Consider the following 11,240-nt stretch of genomic DNA (forward strand, 5'->3'; position numbering starts at 1 on the left):
ATGATGGTCGACAGTCATTAGGTAGACATGGGAAAAGGTCGACATGGATCTAGGTCGACATGGGAAAAGGTTGACATGTTCTAGGTCGAAAGGTCATTAGCTAGCTTCTGGCATGTTTTTGTTTAAATGTATGTAACATCCACATCCACTGCACTACAGATCCCAGCCTAGCTTCTGCATTATCTTCTGGCATGTTTTGCTGTAAATGTATGTACATCAATAGCTAATTGTATTTGTTAGATTGGGAGGTTCTAAGCAAGCCAATATTAGCATACCTCTTGGTTGGCCAATCAGGCTAGTTTATGATCTCTGTACAATTAGCATTTCAATCAGGTGGGCAAATGGTCTGGTCTGGTCTGGCCTTGCCCTTAATTCGGGATAGTATTTCTGTAGGGTTAGAAGCAAGGCAACTTGCTGTTTTAACAAAGGGTGTTAATAACTAAGGGTGCCATCTGAACAATTAAGAAACAGTTGAACAAACATTGAACAACTACATAAAGAAATACCGGAGGAACACAGAAGGACATAATATTAAACATCATCCACTGAAAATCCAGCATTCTGCAGTGAGTTACCTGACCCAGCATCACCTACAGTCTGCACAGCCAGGACAATGACCTCCATACTGAACCAATCTCTGTGCCAGAGCCATGGTTCCTCAATCCTGTGCATTCCCTATTCACTCTGCATGCTTTCTGCCCCTAGCAGGGTGTGTTGTGGCATGGCCCACGGTGCAAAGCTGTTAGGGGTCAAGGGTGCAGGTGGAGGGGGAAGAGGAGGATAGGAGGAGAGAGAGGACTACTTTGTCAATTCTCTTTACCTGCTGCCTCATGTCCTGCCCATCCCTGCCATGCTTACTTCTTGCCTCAGGTCTCCTTACCTGCACCCCATGTCACCTGTCTGTCTCTCCCTCCCTCTAGATTGTAAGCTCCTTAGAGCAGGGCCCTCCTCCCTCCTGTTCTCACAGCACCCTTCTTGTATTTCAACTACAGCTCTCTTAAGCCCCGTACACACGGGGGGAGTTATATTGCTCAGCCATATATTGCTAGCAATATATGGCTGAGCAATATATTGCCCAGTGTCTCCTTTGCATCAGCGACCAGAGATGGTCGCTGATGGAAAGGAACCTCTGCTGGCGGTGCCACAGAGGTAATTAGCTGGTGGCAGGAGCAAGCTCCTGCGACCAGCGATTAGAAAGGGGCTGTAAACGGGAGTGCGCACCTGTCGATTTATCGCCGGGGCACACTCCCAATCACTGGCAATATGGTCGCCTGCGACCATATTCCCAGCGATTATAGCCCCTATCACCCCCGTGTGTACACAGCATTACTCACCTACCATCTATACCTGCTTCTCTTCTCACTCACTGCCCTATATCTCAGCTGTATTGTGTACTAAGAATTGTGCTTTAATTGTGTTATGTCTAGTTCTGTGTACCCTGTACTGATCTAGTGTGTTCTATCTGTATGGTGCTAGCTGTGCAATCACCATGTGGCGCCGCTGAATGGCTGCCTGGGTGCTGCACAGCTCAGTAATGCACTTGAAACCGTGTCCATGACGACTGTTGACATTCAAAAAACAGTGAAAAACCCCATGTCGACATAGACATTGTCGAACGAATGACCTGTCGCACTAACGACCTGTCAAACTAATGACCTTTCGACATAGAAACACGTCGACATTTTCCCAATGTCGACCTAATGGTGTCGACCTAATGACTGTCGACCAGCATTCTGTAGACCAAATGATCCCAACCCATCTGACGGACAAATTACTGACTGGACAAGGATGACTATCGTATCTCCTTGAAATTCTGTTAAGATATCCCATATCCTGCTCACCTGCGTCCATTCTGCCCCCGGTCCTGCCGGCTGGCTCCTGGTATCCATTGTGGCTCCTGTTGATAGAAGAACATTAAGAAGTTGCTCATTATAGTGTTTGCACAACTCCTGGTGGGCCAAGGAGAGGAGCATTGGCATCGGGGAAGAAAGAGAGAGCAGTGGGCCCAGTTGTAGTGCTGGTGGCAGAGCAGACATAGAAAGAAGTAGAAAACTCTGGGTGGCCAGAGGAGTGTGCTAATGGAAGATTGTATGGTAGAACCAAGTCATCATGGGACATGAGTCATAGGCAAGTGATCATATCCCAACTAGAGGTTCTGCAAAACCGAAAAATGATCCAGTTGAAGTCACAATAATCCAGATGTTTTAGCTGGATCATTTTTGGATATCCCAACACGAACGATGCTGCACTGGGCCCCATAATGAGATGGTTATTTCAAGCCAGAAGTAACAGGATAACGTGATGTCAGATTGGGTGCCGGACGGCTCCCCGACAGCCGGGATTCCGACAGTCAGTACTACGACGACCACACCCGTCAGATTTGCTTCAAGCATTAATTTATTAATTCAAAAACATTTCCTATTACCTTGTGCAACTGCTAAATCATATACAGTCACATTTTTGTCATATACAATTTACATCGCTCTGGTTCTAAGGCGAGGGGTGGCTCATGGGATAAGATACTTTTTTGAGGTGTAGTTCTCAACTGGGAGACCTTTGTCAAAACATTAGGGTGTGTGCCTGAAAACAGATGCCACAATACTCAACCTGACATGTGTCTGCTGCTGCTATCCATGCAGCCATTATTTGGGTTTCCATGGTTAGTTATTAGTCATCCATTGTTCCTCAAAGAGACGTGTGAGTACCAGTCTGACACCAAGTCACTGCCAAGGGTTCATGTTGTTGACTTTGAACCACAAGTTAATTGGATCTGTCATTGCCACCTAAGTACATAGTGGAGTCCTGAATTCATAAGAGGGGAGGTTCCGTGTGGTGTCTCCGTATCTCTTGGAAACTGAATATAAACAGTAAAAAAAACACAGCCAAAACATTTCATAATTCCCCCCCCCCCCCTCACCTTATGATTGATAGATCTAATAGCCAATAAAAAGTTACTCACTGCAACCAATCGACAGCAAGTTCAGGAGCAATTGGTAAACTAGAGAGGACCCACAACCACATTCCATACACTCTACTCCCAGAGGGAGGCATATCCGGATGGAACGCGATGGGGAAACAGCTAGCGGGACCCTTGTCTGGCACACAGCAGAGAACCGACTCACATACCGTGAGACTTGGTATATCGTGCGGCAGATGGAGGACTATGCTTAAATCCATATGGCCAGAGCTGTATTACCCACAAGTCACAACAGACAGGCACCTAGGGTGACCATAAGTAGCCCAGTGCCACAATGCTTAATGCAATATGCACAGAGGGTAGTGCCCAGAGTAGTACATCGCAGCTGCTCACAGAGAACTGGGATTAGCGGGGGGGGGGGGGGGACACGACATAGTTACGGACTTATCAGAGTGTCACGGGTTGAGCTTGGTGGCTGTTGGGGATAGACTGGGACTGCTTGTTTACTTAACAGCCTTGGCATATCAGTGTGTGCTGGCATTTGCCAGAAGTGCCAGATGGCCGGTCTGGCCATGGAGGCCAAAAAAGAGATTTGAGCTCCAGCCAGCAGCAGGTGATGGACAGCTCTCTAAGGGGCCCATTTATCATTTAATATTTGCGGCTAAATCCCTGAAAATTGCCTTTTGGCTAGCCGCAAATATTAAGTATCACCAGAATGCACAGATCTGACATCTGACAGGGGCGCGCAAGCATCTCGCTCGCATGTGCCCGTCAGGGTGACAGACAGGGAGAGAGGGCAGGCTGCGGCAGAGCGGGCGGAGGGGCAGAGCTGGGTGGGGGGCTGCTATAGCCTCCAACAGAACAGGGCGCGTGTGCCCCATTTTGTCGGATGACAGCGGCTCCGTCTGTATGTAGAAGGGACTGCAGTAGGAATCTCCGATCCCTGCTGTGATCCCTCCTGCTCAGCTGCCGCCAGCATCCCCCCCCGAAACTGCCCGTTCTATCAACATTGGGCAGCATTGCTTTGGGTCCCTGTGCTACCGCCATTCTAAGATGACTGTAGCCCATTGTAGCCTATAGGCTACAGACCCCACTGCCGCCAGGGCAGCGTGGTTGGTAGGGGTCAGCGCTTAACACGCATGGGCAGACCCCCGGCACCCGACTGAGCACAATGGGGTAATGGGCTCCTTTTGGTCCCCGCCGACGGTCCTGACCCCCGTCGCATGGCCAGCACATGTGCAGTAGCTTCTTCAGTACTGCGCATGTGCTGGCCCCCAGCCTCTATGGGCTGCTTCGGCAGCAGTCCATAGAAGCATATTCACAGTCCCAGGTCCGGCGCATGCGCAATATCGTCCTCGGTACTGCGTATGCGGAGAACCTGTTTTCATGGGCTGCCACTGCAGCAGCCCTTAGAGGCATCCCGGATAAGAGGGGCTTCCTTTGGGTACTCAAATTTCCTTTCGCAATCCAAAAATATACTGGTAAGTTAATTGTCTCCCAACACAAATGAACCCAAGTTTTTAGGGCCATGTGGTTCTCATCTCCCATCAAACTCTATGGGGGAAATTTACTACATGGGATGTGTCTATGGGCAGCCAATCAGAATCGACTTCTTATTTATTTATTTAGCCTCTTATAAAAGATAATAGATAGGCCTGGAAGGTAGCAGAGGCACGGCAGGTCCTGCGGCTCACGGCACTTCGGCTCCAGCGGTGTCGGTAAGGTCAGGGGGCTGCTGGTTGCCGGGATCTATACATGCGCGTCACCTAACTGAACCCTCTTCCTAACCCCTCTCTGCCTGCCCCCCCCCCCTCGGGTCCCCCTCCTGGCTCCCCTTAAAGATAGGCAACCCTCCTGGATACTGGAGCCCCCCCGCGCTTCTCCCCCGTGGCAGTGTAAATTTCCTGCAATTCACAGCTTTTCATGAGGGAGCGGAGGGGCTAAATATGCAAATTGCGTCATTTAGCCCCGCCCCTCATCGAAGACGGTCTATATCAGGCCCCGCCCCCGAAGTGCTGCTGAGAGTCTCCTCTCCGGTTTTCTCTCAGAAGGAGACTTTAAAAGTAGGCACCCCTGAGTAAAATCTATTCCCCTGCCCTGGTCCAGTATTATATTATTGGTGGCGTCTGTATGTTTGTATAATTTTACAGGTAATTCCCCATTAAATAAAGTTTCAATTATACCAATTGTTTACTATTCTCCGTATCCAGGCAATAATTCAATCTTATATGGGCAGGCATAGCGGAGACCCTGCATTGGGGTTTATTCTAGTTTATTCTTTCTGACAAAATCCTTCTTAGATGGACAAAACCATGTGCACTGCAGGGGGGCAGATGTAACATGTGCAGAGAGAATTAGATTTGGGTGAGTTATTTTGTTTCTGCGCAGGGAAAATACTGACTGCATGATTTTACACTTCAATATAGATCTCACTTTGAAGAAAAACCCCACCCAAATCTAATTCTCTCTGCACATGTTACATCTGCCCCCTGCAGTGCACATGGTTTTGTCCATCTAAGAAGGATTTTGTCAGAAAGAATGGACTAGAATAACCCCCAATGTTATTAATTAATAACATAATCTCTTTCATCCCATATTTTATCTGATATAGTTTTTATTATTATTTTCCTAATACCACTATCAGACAGAAAAATCCCCCAAAAAATGGGTTTTCCCCAGATACAAAAACCTGGGTAGGACACGGCTCAAAACTCTTACCCCCTTTCGCACAGCACATTTAACCCAGGAATTTCCCGGGTCGACCCCTTTCACACAGATACCTGGTTATCCTTGCAATATACTGTATGCATGTGTGCGTGCGCCTTGCTCTCTCATCTGCAGCGTCCTAATGACCTCAGACCTGTGATTGCCACGCCCACTCATCAAATCACAGAGGCCCTCCAACTCAGCCAGCGCCCCGCCATATCACCCAATCATTTTCTGTGACCTGATTGAAAAAACCCGGGTCACGCCCTTTCAGACAGCCAGCAACCCCGATTTTCTTAATTAAGACACGGGAATAACCCTGGTAAATTCCAGGGTTGAAGCCCTGGCACTTTAGGTCCACCCTTTCAGACAGAGAAAAAAGCTGGTTCTATCTGCCTGGAGCCGTAAAATTCCTGGGTAATTTTCTCTGTCTGAAAGGGGTATATTAAACGTTATGTTTTAAAATGTGAATATTAGGGTGAGTGCCCCTAAAAACATTATTTATGTATTAAATACATGTATTAATCGGAGAAATAAATCACAGCAGCGAACAGTCACATAATCCCACATATTACATTTATTGGAGCTGAGTATACACCCGTCAGAGTACTATTGGTAAATTGTTATTCACCTAAATTGGTGATTGATTCACCATCATATTCAGAGTGGAAAATATTATTACTTTCCCACTTTTAATGAGGGCGTCCATCTGGTAGCAATAGTTTTTGGTGGAGATTGGAAAGTGAACGACGGAAGTCTGAATTTTCCACTAGAAGATTCATGAGCCAAAGAGTAAAATAATAATATATATACAATTGATACCGGACCGGGACATTCATGAATTGTACATTTCATTGCTAATTCGGAAAAATGATTATTGTGTGGGCTAAATTTAAATTTATTGATGTCTAAGTCTGCATCATTCATATATTAATGAATGTGGGGTCTGTATTTATTGTGTAATTTATATCTATACTAATTTAAAGGCCTTTAAAATGACGGCTTCTGTAATGCATATCTATAAACTGTACCTTTGTGGCAGGTACAGTACCGTTTTTTTTATGTCCTGTACCTTTTTGGGTCTCTAACTGCCCACTGTAGGTATAGGAAAGGGGGCATGGTCATGCCTCCTTTACCCGTGGCACCCACGCCCGCTTTTATACCTGTTTTTGCTCTTCAGATGTTGGAGGAAAATGTAGTTTCACTTTGAGCTGTGACCGTTTTTATGTTTGTTATATTTGTAGGTATAATAATTGAATCAATCCCTGCTATAAATGAAAAACAATTTCGAATATGTTTCACAATATGTTTAGTGCCCCAGACTCACATTAAGCTGATATAAAGCACTATTTTATTATTTCTTTTTGATAACGGTTTAATGTCTCTGAAAGATCAAAATTATGTTTCAATTCTAAGTACAGTATATGCACAGCCTCATATTAGACACAGCCTGACTGCATCTCTCTCTCCCCACCCTTACTGCACCTCTCTCTCCTCATCCTGACTGCATCTCTCTCTCCTCATACTGACTGCATCTCTCTCTCCTCATCCTGACTGCATCTCTCTCTCCTCATCCTGACTGCATCTCTCTCCCCAGCCTAACTGCACCTCACTCTCCTCATCCTGACTGCATATCTCTCATCATTTTGACTGTATCCCTCTCCTCACCCTAACTGCACCTCTCTTTCTCTCCTCATCCTGACTGCATCTCTCTCTCCTCATACTGACTGCATCTCTCTCCCCAGCCTAACTGCACCTCGCTCTCCTCATCCTGACTGCATATCTCTCATCATTTTGACTGTATCCCTCTCCTCAACCTGACTGCGTCTCTCTTTCTCTCCTCATCCTGACTGCATCTCTCTCTCCTCATACTGACTGCATCTCTCTCCCCAGCCTAACTGCACCTCGCTCTCCTCATCCTGACTGCATATCTCTCATCATTTTGACTGTATCCCTCTCCTCAACCTGACTGCGTCTCTCTTTCTCTCCTTATCCTGACTGCATCTCACTCTCCTCATCCTGATTGCATATCTCTCCCCAGCCTCACTGCACCTCTCTCTCTCCTCAGCCTGACTGGGCAGGACTATTTACTGATCCTTGCTGAGAGACAAAGTCGGCATGTTCACAGAAGATGACCAGCAGAGGTCCCAAATAATCATTTAAATCCTGCTGGATTTGGTTTGTGTGTGGTTCTTCCCAGTGCAGGGGAGTACCAGCGGTATGAAGGATTTGTGGACAAGCCTCGGTGAATTCACATCATTTAATGTAAAACTTACCTTAGTCCTTTGCACATTTTGTCTGTGAGCGGCAGCATATGGCTGCCAAGGTTGCTTCCAGGAGAATAGGCCACCACTGCTGCTTCTGGATGTCACCTCCGCCACTATCGCTGCCAAGCACACTAGCCGCCCTAGCCTCCACTCAGATAGCCTCACTCAAGGGTTTATTTACTAAGATGGGAATTCTATTAAAGATGGGATGTTGCTATGGCCAACCAATCAGATTCTAACTATTATCTTCTGGACAGTGCTATATAAATACGAAGTAGATTCTGATTGGTTGGTTGCTATGGGCAGTATCTCATCTTCAGTAGAACTCCCATCTTAGTAAAGTAACCACCCGATGTGGTGGCTGGTTTTTAAATAATGTGGCATCACGCATCATGACATTGTGGCATATCCCATGTAGGCCCAGGCATTTCCAGACTCGCGCATATGTATTACAGCATGTCGCTGAGAGACATGCAAAAACCTGGAGGAATAGAAAAGTTTGCAGGGATGTGGGAGACTCAATTTAAAAATGGAAGCCTCCCATTGAACAAAGGGAGTGGAGGCAACGCTGTATAAACCTTCAGGAACCAGACTTTAGAGAATGCCTGAGCCTGACTGAATCCTAAGAAAAAGACAATCCTTGCTTTAGATTTTAGCATTTTGGCCAAATGTTACATGATTGCATGGAGAGGTGCAGTCTCCGTCCGACCACCTCATCTCTAGCCATCAATGCTCTAGTGAGTACTAGTAGACTAGCACTGAGCCAGAAACACCTGGGTATGTGATGGTCTCCGTAAAAGATATTTGCAAATATGTCAGTGGAAAATATTCGCAGGTGACTGGGCAGGCTAACGTCATGTGACGTCAGCCGCCCACCCCGACAGACTTCATCCCATCCACATTCCATAGGAAATCTCAGCGTTTTCATGGGGACACCCATTGGGCTGCATGGCCCAGCAGCGCCACTGCCATCATCCGTCCTCCCTCCCCGCTGCGACCGGCCTACCAACATTGTAAATCGCCAAGGCTGCTTGCAGTCGCTGCTTGCACATGCGCAAACTCCGACCATCGGGGCAGGGGCCAAATTCGGTTCACTAAGATTGAACCAGAATCAGCCTGAGCCCCCTAATTTCGGAACTATTTTCATAAAAGTATTGTCCGATCTTTTTTTCAGACAGCAGTACTATATTCCAGCCACTAGATGTCACCAACATACAGGTATAATGAGGTACAGACCTATTTGATCTGCAGAGACCAAACTGATGCAGATAATCTGCATGGACATAGAGACATGAGAGAGGCCGCAGAGACATAGAGCCTGAGAGAGGCTGCAGGGACATAGAGACCGAGAGAGGCCGCAGAGACATAGAGCCTGAGAGAGGCTGCAGGGACATAGAGACATGAGAGAGGCCACAAGGACATAGAGACCTAAGAGAGGCTGCAGGGACATAGAGACCGAGAGAGGCCGCAGAGACATAGAGCCTGAGAGAGGCTGCATAGACATAGAGACTGAGAGAGGCTGCAGGGACATAGAGACTGAGAGCGGCTGCAGGGATATAGAGCCCGAGAGAGAGGCTGCAGGGACATAGAGACAGAGAGAGGCTGCAGGGACATAGTGCCTGAGAAAGGCCGCAGGAACATTGAGACCAAGAGAGGCTGCAGGGATATAGAGACCTGAGAGAGGCTGCAGGGACATAGAGACCTGAGAGGGGCTGCAGGGACATAGAGACCTGAGAGAGGCTGCAGGGACATAGAGACCTGAGAGAGGCTGCAGGGACATAGAGACATGAGAGAGGCTGCAGGGACATAGAGACCTGAGAGAGAGGCCGCAGGGACATAGAGACATGAGAGAGGCTGCAGGGACATAGAGACCTGAGAGAGGCTGCAGGGACATAGAGCCTGAGAGAGGCTTCAGAGACATAGAGCCCGAGAGAGAGTTTGCAGGGACATAGAGACAGAGAGAGGCTGCAGGGACATAGAGACCGAGAGAGGCTGCAGAGACATAAAGCCTGAGAGAGGCTGCAGGGACATAGAGACCTGAGAGAGGCTGCAGGGACATAGGGGGTTATTCTAGTTCACTCTTTCTGACAAAATCCTTCTTAGATGGACAAAACCATGTGCACTGCAGGTGGGGCAGATGTAACATGTGCAGAGAGAATTAGATTTGGGTGGGGTTTTACTTCAAAGTGAGATCTATATTGCAGTGTAAACATAATGCAGCCAGTATTTACCCTGCACAGAAACAAAATAACTCACCCAAATCTAATTCTCTCTGCACATTTTACATCTGCCCCACCTGCAGTGCACATGGTTTTGTCCATCTAAGAAGGATTTTGTCAGAAAGAGTGAAGTAGAATAAGGCCCATAGAGACCGAGAGAGGCTGCAGAGACATAGAGCCTGAGAGAGGCTGCAGGGACATAGAGACCTGAGAGAGGCTGCAGGGACATAGAGACCTTAGAGAGGCTGCAGGGACATAGAGTCTGAGAGAGGCTACAGAGACATAGAGACCTGAGAGAGGCTGCAGGGACATAGAGCCAGAGAGAGAGGCTGCAGGGACATAGAGCCAGAGAGAGAGGCTGCAGAGTCATAGAGACCGAGAGAGGCTGCAGAGACATAGAGCCTGAGAGAGGCTGCAGGGACATAGAGCCCGAGAGAGAGGTTGCAGGGACATAGAGACCGAGAGAGGCTGCAGAGACATAGAGCCTGAGAGAGGCTGCAGGGACATAGAGCCTGAGAGAGGCTGCAGGGACATAGAGACTGAGAGAGGCTGCAGGGACATAGAGCCAGAGAGAGACGCTGCAGGGACATAGAGACCGAGAGAGGCTGCAGAGACATAGAGCCTGAGAGAGGCTGCAGGGACATAGAGCTTGAGAGAGGCTGCAGGGACATAGAGACCTGAGAGAGGCTGCAGGGACATAGAGCCTGAGAGAGGCTGCAGGGACATGGAGACCTGAGAGAGGCTGCAGGGACATAGAGCCCGAGAGAGAGACTGCAGGGACATAGAGACTGGTAGAGGCTGCAGGGATATAGAGGAGACCTGAGAGAGGCTGCATAGACATAGAGACTGAGAGCGGCGCAGGGATTTAGAGCCCGAGAGAGAGGCTGCAGGGATATAGAGACCTGAGAGAGGCTGCAGGGACATAGAGACCTGAGTGGGGCTGCAGGGATATAGAGACCTGAGAGAGGCTGCAGGGACATAGAGACCTGAGAGAGGCTGCAGGGACATAGAGACATGAGAGAGGCTGCAGGGACATAGAGACCTGAGAGAGAGGCCGCAGAGACATAGAGACATGAGAGAGGCTGCAGGGACATAGAGACCTGAGAGAGGCTGCAGGGACATAGAGCCCGA

This window comes from Crinia signifera, chromosome 8 (assembly GCF_055691185.1).
Source record: "Crinia signifera chromosome 8, ASM5569118v1, whole genome shotgun sequence".
Classification (NCBI taxonomy): domain Eukaryota; kingdom Metazoa; phylum Chordata; class Amphibia; order Anura; family Myobatrachidae; genus Crinia; species Crinia signifera.